This window comes from Lepidochelys kempii, chromosome 11, assembly GCF_965140265.1.
Source record: "Lepidochelys kempii isolate rLepKem1 chromosome 11, rLepKem1.hap2, whole genome shotgun sequence".
NCBI classification, from domain to species: Eukaryota; Metazoa; Chordata; order Testudines; family Cheloniidae; genus Lepidochelys; species Lepidochelys kempii.
Window position 1 is genome coordinate 23,870,489 of NC_133266.1, and position 16,646 is coordinate 23,887,134.

General features: G+C 41.1%; 1 long non-coding RNA gene across 2 annotated transcripts; it reads left to right on the plus strand.

The window, feature by feature from the left end:
• The first annotated feature begins 842 nt into the window (after positions 1-842).
• Positions 843-16,641, plus strand: LOC140895527 (uncharacterized). Of its 2 annotated transcripts, none has more exons than XR_012154233.1 (5): positions 843-1,240; positions 5,548-5,603; positions 13,341-13,489; positions 15,814-15,921; positions 16,099-16,641. It is a non-coding gene; the product is annotated as an uncharacterized lncRNA (long non-coding RNA). The 2 variants fall into 2 exon arrangements; XR_012154234.1 differs by lacking the exon at positions 843-1,240 and adding an exon at positions 3,559-4,947 and having other exon boundaries at positions 13,240-13,489.
• The last annotated feature ends 5 nt before the right edge of the window (positions 16,642-16,646 follow it).

Sequence of the window (16,646 nt, forward strand, 5' to 3'; positions counted from 1 at the left end):
GATATGGACAGTCTGCAAGGGGATTTCAGTTGTCATGGGGTCCCCAGGCAGTTGAATAGAGTGACTGTCTGTCCTGCTTTTTCCTGTTAGGATCCTGACACGTGGAGCATTGATGAACTCAGCATAACGTTGAATAGGAGCTTTTTGGCAGCTGAGACACAAGGGCTAAGCTGCAGGTCAGAGATAACACTAGTGCAGATCTCCTCATGCACACAGTTAGTAGCATGCTTTCTTCCCTCCTGAGTGCAGGAAATAGCTCATGTTAAATACGTTCACTTTTCAGTTTTCCTTTCTTCTAAAATGGAGCTTGACAGATTGGGCTTTTCAGCTCCCCCTTTTTTTCACCACCTCTGCTTTCTACCTCAGAAATACTCTTCAGGAAGCAGGAGTTAATCTTGGTGAGGAAACGATAAGGTGATACTTGATTTTTCAGGGGAAAGCAGAAGGATATGACTGCTTAGTAACTGCACAGAAACGTACAGGCCTCTCTTTTTAAGGCTTCCCTTTGCTTTTCCTTTCACATCCCTTAAAGTTGAGAACTGCAGCAGACTGAAGGCCTGGTTGGTGGGATGCAAGAATAGTTTAAATAGCATCTAGAATAGGAAGGAAGTGTTAGGAAGGTACAATGATAAAACAGCTTCCCTGTACTTTTCTATCAGCTAGTAGGATCAGGTGAATTGGGTCGTTAGTTTCCCTACTTTGATGCATCCTGGCTGGCACAGAAATGTGTCTTTTGAAGTTGTTTCATACTCAGCCAAGTTTTTCACATGATTCCAAATACTGGATAACAAAGAGAGAGAGCATGAACATTGTCTTTATTAAATGATGTCAAGCCAGCATCCTGTATATGGAGACAATGTAAAAGTTTTTGTCTGTTTTTGGCATTAGGATTAAAACTGCTCTAAAATGCTTACATTAAAAGGCCTTGAATAGGACAGAATTTGGGAGCTTATTCTTTAATAAGTGTATGTGTTGCTCATGAAGGATAACAATTGAGGCCCTCACCAGTGTGCTATAATCATGCCATGGAGAGATCACCTCTAGTGGTGAGGGGGGTTCACTTATTCTCAGTGCCCATTTAGTCCTTGGTCTTTTTGCTAAGACTGACAGCAAGAATGTTAGTTAGGAGCAATTATGATAGGATTTTCTATTGACCCCTGTCCAGTGGGAGCTGGACTGAGACCACCAAATTTATTTAACTGAGCATGGTGTTGGACTACTAAGAAAAGTGAAACTATTGGTAAGTTCTCCCTACTATATACCCAAATGTATTCTTTTCTTCCCTACAGGCTCAACTCTGCCTCCTGTACCTGCGTGCAGCAGTGCCTTTCTCTGTGAATAGTCCCATTAATTTCAATGGGGCTACTCACAGAAGAGAGCACAGATCAGCATGAGTAAGAGTGGAAGAACTGGGTCCTGACCCTGCAGGCTTTTCCACATGGGTGGATTCCTGCACCCATGTTTAGAGCTCTGTTGACTTCATTGGGTCACTGTGCTGAACAGCTTGCAGGCCTAATACTGTGTATGTATGTGCGTGTATTGTTCCCATTGATATCAATAGGAGTGATGTGGGAACAGGGAGAGGAGAATGAACATAATACTGTATGAGCTACAGTTCTGATCATCTTTTGATACTTGGATTTATTTTACTATTTGCCAATGAATGGCCTGGATAGTTTTTTTCTGCCCTCAGCCCAAAGAGGGTCTTTGCTCTCACTTTCTTTGATTTTTAAGAAAAAGAAAATGGGTGGGAAAAAAATGACTCAGGAACTATTAACTCTTACTTTTATGTCTAGTATATGTAAAGTGAATAGGTTGAAGTGTATGATCCATAGATGAAGTGCTTCTATTCTTTTCTTACAGTAACTTTTATTCCTGTGGTTGGTTTACTCTGAGGGGAGGAAGAGGCATAGAGTACAACAGTTTATGCTGTTTTATATACAAGGACTAATTTCCAACTGCTTTAGGGTGGCTTCAGTTTTTCCTTGGAAAGCAGCATTGGGAGCTCTATGTACTTTCCTGGTTAACATGTGAATCATTCTCAAGTTTATATTAAAAGAGCTATGATAGTGCTAATATTACCACAGAGCTGAGCTTGGCCCTTTCATTCCAGAGGTTAAGTCACTGGACAGGGAATTAGAGGATCTGGCTTTTGTTTCCAGCTCTGTTGCAACTTCCTATATGACCTTGGGCAAGTCTCTTAATTTCACTCTATCTCAATGCTTTCATCTGTATCATGGGGAAAACAATACTTGCCAACATCTCAAGGAGGGTTGGGAGGATATATTAAAGAATGTCTGTGAGGTGCTCAGATATTAAAGTGGTGCACACCAGAGAAAACCCCATAAAATAAATAAATTCATAGATCTCATGACACAGTACCTCTCCTTGACTGAGTTTGTAAATATGGGTCTCAAATGGTTAATGATAGAAGAAAGCCCAACTTACATGAATCAGTGTCTGGTGAGTGTAAGCCTGAATTGAGCAAGGAATTTTCTAGTGAAGTAATAAAGAAGGGGAAAAAATGCAATGAGTTTTGTAAACAGATGTTGATGAGTGCAAGCAGAAAGAGAAATCCTAAAACCTGACATTAGGTTAGGGCAAAACAACATTAAAGACTTAGATGCCACATGGTGGAATTATACTAGATTTTGAATCTGTGTGTAAGACAGACTTTGTTAGTTTTATAGATGTTGATGAAAGAAGTATATTTAATAAACCTGCTGAGAAAGAGGAACTTGTATTGAGATGAGCTTTTCAATTAAACAACTCACTCTAATTCACGGAACATAGCAGATGACTGTCAGTTCAAGAAAGCAGATGACCAAATTGCTTAGAAATGCTGGAATGTGCACAAGCGTACACACACACACACAAATATATATGTGTGTGAGAGAGAGCTCACTTCGCTTTCATTAGGGAGATGGAGCAATCTATTTTCTTAAGAGAACTGTGCTAAGAAATATCAATGTTTGGCATCCTTTTGCTGCACTAAATCTACTAATAAATACAGGAAAATCTAAGACCTTTATTGTAAGTAAAATGGGCTGTCCATATCTAGGAAACAGAATGTAAGCTCTTTGGGGCACATGCTGTAGTTAGTTACTGTTTGGGGAAGAAAGAAAGTTGTACACTATGAAATGCAATATCAGGAAGCCCCAAGTAAATGAAAACTATCTAAGGCTCTTTGTTACTGATATTTACCAATTTTCATGCAATTTTCCCAGTTTTTGAAAGAGTCAGTATTCAGATTTTACCCATTTTTCACCCGAATGTTGGCTTTTCTGGGACCTGAGAATTTTTTTGCAGGGGAAGTGGGTGGGCCGCGTTGAAGGCCTGGGGTCAGGAGGAGGCTCTGCCAGCAGGGGGACAGTACTCAAGAGTTGCAGCTTTTGCTCCCCTCCTGACCCTGGCCCTTCAGTTGGGCCCTGTTCACTTCCTCTGTGTAGTGGGGGAGTGAGCTGGGCCAGGAGTAAGGTCCCAGCAGCTGAGACCACCAGACTGCTGCAGGGAGTGGAAGGCTTCCTCAACTGCTACATGGTGAGTAGCACCCTTTCCTCCCTTGTATGGGTACTGGGCCCCCTCCCTCCAATGCCCTTCATTTTTGGTTTTACTGATTTCCCCCACAACCCTGGGTTTTTGGAATTTTTAAATAAAACCTGATACATTCCTGGGAGATTAAAACAAACAAACAAAAAACCCTGAAAAAGAAGGGCCTTAAAAATGTCTAAAGAGCAGTTAAAAGAGCATCCTAAATTATTACTGCTTCAATCAATATTAAGTTGTGGGGCACAGGTCTGGGAAAACGGTGGTAGATGCTCAATGGTTATGGAAGAGTTAGGAACCTGTAAATGCATCCATTTCTTCACCCAGTTCTTTTATCAAAAATCTTTTACCCACTCTTATCCGACACCAACGTTTTGTTTAACCTATGAGAATATTTCGGGGGAGAAAATGCCCCAAGCAACCAAATCACTTATTATTTTTTATGAAAAGAGTGCTTAAGCTTTACAGACAGAAATATAAGGACCCTGCCCACAAAGAGCTTACAATCTGAATTTTAGATATGGCCTAATGAGAGAGGGTAACGAACAGTAGAGAGGGACTGATGGACGGTAATGGAATCATATGGTTACTCAGTTTAGGCATGCTTGTATCTTGACGGTTCAGTTATGGTTTATGTATGTATCTTTATAATGTGAAGAGAATGACGGTTTCTCTCTGTCAGGTTGATGTGCAGAGCATCTGTTCCCCAGAAGTGGGTGGTCGAACTGGCTCGGTTGACTATATACACTCTTTAGTAATCCTGATACTATTACTTTTCTTTCTTCAAAGCCTGCCTCCTTATCTTCCCTGCAGGTGTACCAAATGCACATGGTGGACCAAGTTTTGCCCTCAGCTATACTGGATTCCAGTGTCATCATTGCAGTTACTCCAGATTTACATGATGTAGCTGAGAACAGAATTTGTCCCATTTTGTTGATAGAAAAAGGGGATATGTTCGATGGGACATATTCTGATCTTGTTAAGTTTGTCTGGAGTAATTGCATTTCTTCTAAAGAACTTTTTGGATTTGCAAAGGTGTAAACAAGATCAGAATATATCTCTAAGTCTCTGTATCCCAAAATAAGAAAAAATGAATTCTGAAGACACATGCGGCTGGGATCCTGATGAGAGATCAGAATTTATTAATGGATGATCTATAACTTTTGTAGCTCAGAAGCAGATCCATACTATTGAACATTGCTTTGGAACAAGATCATTTACTGTTTCATTCCTTTGAAGTAATGCATGAGGGTCAGTGGTTCTTATGGAAAAGTGCAGAGTGCATTCCTGCAGTCTCCCAAATCCTACAATGTCTAGTGGTCCCCATTAGGCACACAATACATTATAATGGACAATCCTTCTGGACCTGCTGGAATGGACCTGTCATGAGGGCAGATATGGGTAAGCTCAAACATAAATAGCATGCAGCATTTCCTCTGCATTGTCTGAAGTTAGTGTATTTGTTCAAGAAAAATTATAATACGCTAATAATCCAGATAGATGAATCCCAGTTTTCCATATCTAAAAAGTGGACCTTTGACCCAACACTGTTATGTCTAAATTACAATTCTTAATATTCAGATAGACAGAGTGTCAATATAGTCAGAATAGGGCCCTGCAGGCTAAAATATGTTAAGGGTTCAGATCTCTTTAAATAAGTCTATGCTGATTTGTTTGTTCTTTCAGCTGAAACAGCTGGATGGAATGTGTGTGTGTGGGGGGGGGGGGGGAAGGGTATCAGAAATGTCGGATTCTAAAGGGAAAGACAGAGTGGAGAGTGCCTCTCTTGGAAATACTTTCATCTGCTGACAATTAAATAGCAGTACCAACACCTCTCAGGGCTATGAGGTATGACAAAATAACTCTCAGCAGCAGTAGCATTGCTGTACTTCATTCACTGGTGCTCTTAAACCTGGTGAGTTTTATGAGGGGCATAATCTACATTTGTTTCACACATGGAATATACTTTTCTCATTCCTCGTTTGTTTACTATTTTGTTAGCTTTAAAGAAGGACAAAAGAAGGAGAAATATCCCTCAAATGATGGAGAGGAAATGGGTGAGTGTGAGAGACCTTCACAATTAAATCAATCTAAGCTTAAAAAAAGCCCCAATGAATTTGTTTTTGTGTGCAATGCTAGTTGCCTTGCCAGTCTGAAGCTGGCACTGTGGGTTTGCTGTAATCACTGAGCTGAGAAAAAGAGACAGTCCTTTTTTTTTTTTTGTCATCACAAAGTCAAGCAAGACATAAGAAGTCGTATGCATAACACTTTTCTTGCTGCTTTCACTGCCAATCTTTGTTTCTGGCTTCCAAATGCTTGTCCCCTCACCACTCCCAATTTTATTTTTGACCTTCTGTTACGACTATAATTTAAATATCAGTATTCATTTGGAAAATACTTCCTTTAAAAAAGGGGCTTTGGTTAGAGTCAATTAAATGTGTAAGTATGCATGTGGATTCTTTTCCTGAGGCTGTCCCTGTCTTTTTTTTTTTTTTTTTGTTTGTCCCATGTATTATTTCTCATTCTGAGCCAGTTGTCAAGTAGATGGGTGGTACAGATTCAGAATGGCATCTTAAGTTCAGTACAGCATGACACATTGGCAAATTTCCAGAATCAGATTTTTTAGACATTGCGCAATATACTGTGGAGTGACGAGTTCAGCGTGGGGTCGCTACATAAAGTAGCTCAAAGAAAAATAGAAAGAAAAGTAGATGAGGGAAGAAACAACAAGATGACAGACAGCAATACAGGGGGAAAATTACCTTCAGCCAACCAATCAAGATTAGAATAGTTTCATCCTTGGTACCAATACTCCTATAGCACTGAAACAACAGCTTCAGAAGGCCTGTGGCATCAACTATTTTATGTCTGGTTGTGTGTAGACCAGATAATGAGATCACCAAAACTGTGACAGTTGCCAGTCAGCCAGCACATCTGAGCTGCTAATTTGTTCCCAACTTGAGTCTTATAGCCCCATGCTATAATCTGGCCCTGACGGCGGAAAATTTATCCACAACCTCTCTGAGGTGCGATGATGTAGTTAAAGCATTGGACTGTGAGTTATTAGAGCTGGGTTCTATTCCCAGCTCTGCCATTGATTTCCTATGTGACTGAGTCCATCTCTCGATGACTTAAGTTTCTTGGGGACGATAGTGCTTGCACACCTTTGTATGGTGCTTTGAGATCTTTAGATGGAAGGTGCAATAAAAGTGCAATGTGTTATTAAAGTCAGACTTGAGGGAGTAGGAGACTAATCTGCAAAAGGATTCACCTACCTAATTTGAGCCTGGGGCCCACGATTTTTACATTACTTACGGTGACAGCATTGTGCACATGCCCAACTCTGAAAAAAGTATTAAGGAATGTGAAATCATCATTGTTGCTAAGCTGAGGTTAATGAGTTTGGCACAAGCAGAGAATATGTGCATGAAGTCAGTTAAAAGGGAATACGGGCATACAATGAAAATGGCAACATGCTGGGAGTATGTGTCTGCATGTGCCTGAATTAAGAGAGATGAATGGGGAGAAGGCATGTCAATAAACTGAGAAGCTTCTGGAAGATGCATGAGGTTATAATAAAAGACAAGCACATTGCTCCAGGGAGAGTTAGAGATAATGGCAACTTCCTGAATTCTATGTAGGAAGGAAAGAGGTGGCTTCATAGCTGTATGTGAATGATACAGAAAAGCCACTAGTCTAGAAGATACTTCAGGAGGTTTAAGAGGAAGACACTGAGAGCAAGGGTGTCTATGAGAGATGGAGCCCTAAAACCTATCTCAGACTAGCCAGGAGACTTTGGGGACCAAATCCATGATGCAATCCAGAGCGAATGTTCAGTCAAGTGGAAGAGATGCTCTTGCACTCTTGCATTTTTGCTATCTTGATTTTGTATTGTGAAGGTAAAAGGTAGGCCACAGCTGGGATTTAATAGGACCTGTTAGTTCCTAGTGGACAGTGAACCAGGAGTGACAGTGAGGAGTGCCAAGGGAACCAACTGAGCTTCCATTTCTGAGAGATTTGACAGTGAGGGGAAGTAGAGAGAAGGCTGAGACTGGTAGACTTCATCACCCCCATTCAGCTTTTCTGAATCTGGGGATGAGTATTTTTGAGAGCATCCAGTTTTCCCCTCTTGTTGGACTCATTCTTCCACAGCTCCTCCAGAATGATTTGTTCTTTTGGTCCCAAACAAGGCTTCCTTTGTGGCATGGGCCCTTCGGTGCTTGTTTTGAGCCAGCCAGATGGGGTTGCACAAGGCATTCTTCTTCTGTGAGGGGCTGATCATGTTGCCCTCTTACCCATACTTTGTGAGGGTAAAAGGAGGGGATCTCTACAGTACTGCCACTTCCTGCCAACCCAAGAGCTTGGGCCCAAAATAAATTTTATCACTGAAATAAGACCAGATGAAGTTTTAACTTTCTTCACAGTTAGAGAAATCATTCCTACAGAATATCTTACATGGGGTTGATATCTGACATCGGTGTCAGTGCTATGAGCCTGAAGTGCAATATGTTAGGTCCCAGTCCAGCAGATCAGTTAAGCACATACTTAACTTTAAGCACGTGAGTAGATCCATTGAAGCCAATGTGCCTGCTCAGATGCGTCATGTGAAACATGTGCTTAAATGCTTTGCTGGACTGGAGCTTCACAACACATTGTTTTTAAAAATGGAGACTATAGGTATGTAACCAAAAGTAATTTAGAGGCCTCTAAGCAATCCTTGCTAATGGGTTTTGAGTCGTATCTGTAGTTTACTACCAATATTGGTTTTCTGTTTTATTTTGTTGGAGGAGGGGTATTGGTATGTACGGGCTCTTTTTCCCCTCTCTTTTTAAGGTGTTCTGTAGTATTTTAAATAATGTTTTGACATCGAGAAAAAATTATTATTAAAACAAACAAAGAATGTGTCAAATAGTCCTCCAGTCCAGGGGTGGGCAACTAGTGGCACCTGGACTGCCATATCATTTTATTTGGTTTGCCCACAGTCTTTCAGTAAAGCTGCTGCTCCCTCAGACTGCTCTGCTAGCCTCTGCTTCCCCATCAACACAGGCTCTGACTCCACCCCACCCCACACGCTCCATTTACTGCCTCCCTATTGGCTGATTGTTTGGGAACTGAGAGCTTCTGGCTAGGCCCACCCAGCAGTGGGCAGGTTGGGGAGCATCTCCGCCAATGAGGAGGAAGTAACCAGAGCTGGGTGGTGTAATGGTGGAGTCCCTTTCCTATTGGCATAATGGAGGGGTGGCCAAACCAAATCTGAGTGGCATTGCGATCCAGTGCATGGGGTCCTGGACTCCACCCCACATGGCAGAGCCTATGTCCATGGGGAAATAGAGTGGAGGCAGAGACTGGGAGCAGCAGAGGAAAAATGTTAAGAAAGATGTTCTGTTGTTTTGTTTTCATGTATTAATTCTCTGCATATCAGCAGAGAATTAAACCGTTTTGTTTAAAACCTTTTTAAGGTTGTGCAATAAGGGGTTTTATATTTAAGAACTTCAGTTTTCCACTGTTAATTCATGGTTAAGTGTTTGTTAACATGCCATACTGTAGCAAACGTTTTTGAGTTATGTAATATGTAGTCACTTTGGAAAAAAAAAAAAAAAAGTACGGCCTGTCAAAGGGTTTAGTGGATTTTGTGGCCCTGTGCTGCCTTAAAGTTGCCCATTCTTGCCCTAATCAATCTTAGGGCAATCAGAGTGAGGCACTGTATTCTGCAGAAGATGGGGATTGATAAAGTCACTGCTGGCCCATGTGTATATATATATGAGTTTTAGCAGTACTATGCTTCCACTTCTCCGGCCCTCTCTAGTCGCCCGTGGAGATAAAGTTTCAGTGAGGATCAATGCCTGATGCACTCACAATTGTGGAAACACATGTAATTTTAAAAACTATCTTCAAATATCAATATTCATTTTAATGGTTAACACTTTCTGAGTTTCTCTCTCTCTCTCTCTCACACAGTCATGTGAAGGCCAGCCCTACCGGAAAGCCCTGCTTTAAAAGAAGAAATTATTCAGACTAAAGGAGTAGTTTTCCTAAGCAACCAGATCAAAGTGAAAACTCTCAGAATAGCTCACTCACAGGTTTCCTTTTGCACACAGGTTCATCCAGAGTGTCAGACACTTGGTGGGCAGTTCATATTCCTCTGACAAACTAAAATTTGGTGGGAAACTTCATAGGAACCCACGGTATCAGTAAGCCCTGCAAATATCTTGGGATCTCTCTTCTTTTTAAAAAAGACTTTAAAAATAATTTGGTGGATCTCTAATCTAGTTATCTGCTGTAACTACAATATACTGTGTATGTCTGACTCCCACAGACGAAGGCCTCTGTTTCCTTTCTGCCAGTACCTTAGTATCTGCCTTGCCCAGGAGTCTGCTGATGAAGACTTCCTGTTTGTTTTGAGTCACTGCTGGAGTGATAAATATACTTCAGCTTTCTCCTCAGAGAGGAAAGAAACCAGCTGCCCTGAACTAAAGAGAAAATATGTAGAAATTCCACCAAAGGGCCCTGTTATCATGGAGCCTCTATGGAAGCATAAAAACAAGAAATATAAGCTACGACAAAGGAAACAATTTACATACTAAAACATCCTTCCACATGAATCGACATATTTGTTTTCCTTTAATCATTTATTTTCACTCTATAACTCTAATTTAAAATGGATTACAAATAAATAAATAAATGCAGGGGGTGGGGGAAGGGGGGAAAGAACCAACCCCATAAACATACACTACACAATAATGTTTGGCTGGATAAACAAACAATTATACTTGTGGTTTCTTGATCTGACCACAAGCTTTAAATGACATTTTTTTGCATGAACCTACAATGCTTCTGGATAAACAATTGTGTTTATATTGTCAGGAGCACACAGTGCAGTGTTGTATAATTTCTGTGTGTGATTACCAGGATATAGAATAAATTCCAAAATAAAAGAAAGGAAAGGAAAATGAGATTATTAGGTCATTTTTAATAAAAACAGCATAGTTTGGAATCACTTATAGCTTAATTTGTAATTTTAAAAGAATGCAGCAGTGGCTTTTAAGTTTCTGCAATTATCTTTTCATCTCTTTTTATCCTTTTTTTTCTTTTTTTCTTTTTTAATTAGAGATGGGACCCAAACCAAAAACCTGGATCCAAACCCAAGATCCAGGCTCATATGAGAGTTCACAGCTCTAACCTAGTTCCTGAAGAAGTCAGCTCTAAGCACTAGGAACTTCAGTTTTGAATTTTAAACTTCCAAGTTCAGAAGTATTTGAATCCAGGTGTTTTGGTTCTGCCGGATATAGGGGTAGAAAGTTTATATCTTCATCAGTTTCAGAGTAGCAGCAGTGTTGTTCTGTATTCGCAAAAAGAAAAGGAGTACTTGTGGCACCTTAGCTCACCTTCGCTGTAGCTCACGAAAGCTTATGCTCAAATAAATTGGTTAGTCTCTAAGGTGCCACAAGTACTCCTTATCTTCATCAGTGTTTGTGGTCTGGGCCTGTGCCACCCTCTGAAAAATTTAGATGTGTATGGTGTGGGAATGGGGATGGTGAGCCAATGTGGTATTACTGATGATGCTGGGGAGCCCGAAGAACAGCACTGAGAAATAGCGTGGGCTAGTGGTTATCGGCACTGGAGTAGGGGTCAGGAGACTTGTGTTCTACTCCTGGCTCTGCTACAGACCTGCTGTTGAACCTTGGGCAAGTCATTCACCTCTCCGTGCCTCTACACTGCAATTAAACAGCTGCAGCTGGCCCATGTCAACTGACTTAGGTTTGCGAGGCTCAGGCTACAGGGCTGTTGAATTACGAGGAGGGAGGGTCCCAGAGCCTGGGCTCCAGCCCGACCCCAAGTGTCTGTACAACAACTAAGCAGCCCTGTAGCCTCAACCCCACAAGCCGAGTTAGCTGAAATGCATTTATTTGCAGTATAGATGCACCCTCTGTTTCCCCTCCCACCCTTTCTCTGCCTTGTCTATTTAGATTCTAAGCAATTTGCAGCAGGGACTCTGTGTTTCTACAGTGGCTAGCATAATAGGTCCCTGATCTTGGTTGAGGCCTCCAGGCACTACTGTAGTACAAATAATGAATAATAACAAATGAGAAGACATTCCAGGGTCAGTGGGTTTGTCCAGTCAGAATCTGCAAGGTGTACACTTTACATTCCAGAATCCCACAAAGTGTCCTTCTCATGGAAGAATCAGAAAGAAACTTTGACCTTCAGATGGTGGCATTTTCTGCTCTCTGATCTTTTTTTTTTTTTTTTTAAGACATGTGACCCTGGATTGTTTGTAAGTGGGGACGGGCTTGTGTGTGCAATGTCCACATTATTTGGGGGAATCAGTTTTTATTAAAAAAAGGCACACACAAAAGCTCTGCTTTGGCTAAATAATATTTGAATTACCATTACACGAAAGGAGAACCTTCTTTTTCTTACATTTTTCGTACATTTTCCCTTAATTATCACACGCCCTAAGTATTGGGAAACAATGTACACGCTCTTGTAAAGAACTGCACATATACATTCCTATAAGGTAAAAGGGTTATGTCCTCTATATCACTCACTGAAGTTATGTGGAACAAAAATAATCATTTATAAGTGGTTTCAGTTTTACCTTTTTTATGGTTTACCTCTACTAACTCCTAGTAAAATATAATTTCTTCTGTTACAGCTGATGAAAAAAATCATTATGGCTTTAAAGCATGAGACTATAAAAAGCTGCAACTAGTTTAGATATCGGTTAGAAGTTAATTCTGAGTCACTGCAATTGAAAACATCAGTTTACAACATTTACTGGGTTGCTATAAAAATGTATTCCCCTGTGTTACGTTAAACGTGAGAAACTACACCTCAGTGTTTCCATTATTTATATATTCATATCTTGCTGCTTCTGATTCAGCTGTGTAACTGTATGCAAAACAAATAACTACTGGGGAACAGAATAATTTGTATTTTGAGGGGAATAAATATCCTGAAGAATATATTTTTGTGGGTGTGGTGGCACCTATAAAGAATCACATGGATTTTGCAGACAAAATATGAGAGAGAAAAAGCAGATGAGACATTTTGGGCCCAGCAACCTTGACATTGGTCTGTTATGGAAAGGAAATTTTTTGTTTGTTTGTTTGTTTTTTTAAATCCTCAAACAAATCCACATCTTAAAACACAGTGTGAGCACCCTAGCATATTTTACAAAGGCCCTGAAAAAGATTTACTATCAGTCCCATACAAATAGAAGGACAATGGGACAGATCCTGGGGACTGCTCATGCTGCACCCATTACCGCTCTAGGGTAGGAGAATTCAGGATGGGGTATAAAGGTAGCTATAAGCCACCTATACATTGCCCTGATCAGTTCCAGGATTGTTAGGTATTGGTCTGGTCTTCACTGCACGACAGAACAGCGAGACCTGCACTGCCCTACACCTGGGTGCCTACAGCCTCCAAGGACTGTTCCAGCAGCTAAGGATTGACTCAAAGTTGTGGCCCCCTGTTCTGGGAGTTAAGGAATGGCATAGAAAGTGGCCAGTGAAAGATATTTATTTTTTAAAAGTCTATTCATTGTCCATCAATCTTTCTATTGAAGACTGGAGTTCATGGCAACAAAATAACACATTTTATTTAAGAAACATACACAGCAAAGTCATACATGTGTCTTTTGTGACCAGCCATTTCTGGGAAACTGACATTTTATTCCTCCCCTTCCAGCATCTGTAAATTCCTGGAGTGCCCTGCATTTGACTTCTCTTCTACTGTCTTTCATGTCCTCTACACAAAAGATTCTCATTTAATGAAAACCATGTTGCTAGTTCCTTTAGTGCGATCCAGAGTTGCTCCTGAGTCACCTAGAACTGTAGCTTCTGCTGTTGTGAAGACTTTCTGCCCCCACGGATAACACGGCATGAATCCCTATGTGCCCCAGAGCCTGATTGGCGTGGATCTCCCAGCACACAGAAAGGTGACATGAGAGACTGCTTTCCTTGGGGATGAGTGACCTTCTTTCCTCTCTTCCCCACCCTTGCATTTATTAACTCTAGAATCCAGAACAGCAATGGGCAAATACTGAAAAGTGGGAAGGTGTGTTTGAATTGTCACACACTCATGGGGCTGTTTGAGACCGGTTTGATTTATTTTCCGTGAGTGTTCATGTGATGTTTTGTGGGTTTGCAAAGATGTTTGTGGAAAGTCTCCCAAATATTGATGCCAGAAATGTTTGCAGAGCCATCCTGAAAATGACCAATGCAGCCCTTAAGTGGTGCAAAGATAGTACAGCAGGGCAGTGAATTTGCCCCAGGGAGCCTCTGAAAAGTCCAGGATGCAGGCTCCTGAAGCTGGCTCTGAGTAACACAAAGCACTTCCACCCCCAGGGCCTGAGTGTGCTGTTTCAGCACTCTGTATCTGCCTATCAAATTAAATCTTGCATGAGTGTGGTAATTATCCATTGCAGTTTGCTATCTCTCTATCTTGGGTATTTATATAGCCTTTTTTACTGTAGTATCTGAATGCCTCACAATCTTTAATGTATTTATCCTCACAGTGCCACTGCAAGGTAGGGAAGTGCTATTATCCCCACATTTTACAGATGGGGAAGGGAGGTGTAGAGAGGATAAGTGATTTGCCCAAGGTCACACAGGAAATCTGTGACAGAACAGGGACCAGATCCCATGCCTTAATAATGCTTCCTCCCCTACTAGTCTGCCATACTGGCCCAATCCTTCCCACATTTAGGATGAATCCTTAAATTATTCTTATTTTGAAGGCACTGCACAGCCAAAGACAGTAATAGCACACACACACAAACAAAAGAAACATAAATAGTTGATCTAATATATTAAAAGTAAAAATAATACTAAAAATTAAGAAGCCTTCTATCCCTTATGATCACAGTGTTTGCCTTAGTGAGTGGGAGTCATTTTCATCGGGACTAGTCATATGTTTTTGTTTTTCTTTTCTTTCTTTGGTAGAGAAGTTTTCTAAGGTATTTTTCAAACTTTCCAGTTTAGCAAAGTGTTGGCTCAGATTGAAAAAGAGAACTGGGCACTAGGTCACAGGCAGAATTAGGTTTGCACTAGTGGAGGAGGCAGGTTGCTGACACAGCTACAATCAGACAAAAACATTTCAAACTTCTGGCTTTGTACTTCTCAAATGCCTCTCTTAGAAAATCGCTTAAGTTGTTATTAACATCCACCACCCACCTTCCCTTTCTGGTCCTGACATTGTGTAATAATAGATAATGTTGACATATGTTCCCTGCTGGTCAGAAATACTATACTTCTGTGAAAGGTAAAATTTTCAAGCAATGACAAAATGTATTTTACTTGGATAGAACATTAGTTATTGGCCTAATCTCACAATGTGGGATGTGGGGTAAAAGTTTTAATGTTTTAGTTGTGGGAGAGAGTTTGTTGGGACAGTGAAAGCATCAGTATGGGGTGTATTTAGTTTTTGCCATTTCTAGAGGTACTGGCTTTGTATCAAACTCTTGTGTCCTTAGGAATTTAAAAGAAACATTCCCAGTATGTATGAGGAACAGCTGTCTATGTACTCAGTGCAACTTTTCAAAATGACTATTTGAACATTTTCTCTAGCAGGGATTACAGAGCAAAGTTACATATGTGTCCGTTCCCCACCCTCCACCTACCCACTGGATTCTTTTTTACAGATCAGTTTTTAAAGCCTTAGTAACTGTAAAAAGATCTAAATTTGTATATCCATTTCCCATTAGACAAAGCTGTCTGAAAATAGAAAAAGAGGAAGAGACTGCAAAATCTACCAAACAAATATGAAGAAACTGTTTTTGAAAGTAATTTAGGGTGCAATTCGATAAAAGTGTGTCTAGTTTGCACACTTCTGACGTCTGCACAAGACTGTGCAAGCCTGGAAAAACAGAGTTTTATTTTAAATTGTGCACGGGTTTCCCTGCTGGGGAAGCTGGAAAGAAATGTTTTATTTAATCTCATCTTTTGTATTTTATGAGTCTGAGCTGGTGTTAAAAATCCAGAAATTATCATGTTGGTTTTGTAACGTTCGGAACTAAGCATCTCTTCTCTGATTTTGTTCTGAATGTATTGTCTTTCATCATCTTAAAAGTTGTGGTGGGGTTAGCAGTTACAGAGCCAGGCATTAGGCCCTGGTTCCGTTTCTATTGCAGGGTGTAGGCTGGCATGCTAATACAGTTTTAGAGGCACCAATTCGGCACCCAGTCCATTTAGCTGGACTGGGTAGTGAGGAAATGCACTACAGTGAAGAAAAGCTTTAACCCCCCTCCCCCCCTCCCCACAGGCAAGAATTAAGAGAAAGACAGGAGGGTCCTCAGGCCCACCTGAGCTCGGCCTCCTGCATGCTGTCTTACAGATATCCACCACGGAGTTGAGCTTCCACCATGTAAGAGTGAGTACCCTCTGCCTTACTTCCAAATCCTCCCCGCTCCCCATACAGTGAAATCACATCTGTCAGGGGGTCACCTATGGTTCTTGAGGTGGGGACAACATTTACCCCTTGGTCCTTCCACATACGTATATTCCCACTGATGATCTAGCTAATAAATGCTCTCTCTCCTTCCCTCAGGAGACGAAGAGCACACTTAGAAAACATGGCACACGTACAGCAGTATGTGGAGGCAATAGAATTGCATGACACACATACAGCAGTAAACTCAGATCCACCTGAATGGGCTTTGAGCTGGAGTTTGGCATTCTCAATCTGGGATTCAGATGTTGGCCCGAGATTGGTGGCACATTACCCTACACCTCTGACAAGGTTAGCAGGATGTTCCAGGTATGTTTATGCTGCACAGCATTGCCATGATCCTTGCCTGAGGGGGAAGACATACATGAAATAAGGAGCCCTGAAAAGAAGAGGACATAGAAGCTGTGAAGCTTAGGAGGACATAAGCATGCTGGACCAGGAAGATAATGGGGGAGCTAGTGTTCCCTGAGCCCCCTGATTCTCAGAGACAGTCTGATAGCCAACGTGAGTAGGGATAGGTTGATTATTGTGCATATGTATTTGATTAATGGAGGGGTGGGCTAAGCAAATATAGTCTGTGTGATAGACAAATGGGTGTAGGATAGGTTCTTTAACTCCAGTTAGTGCAGAGCAGTAAGGTGGCTCCC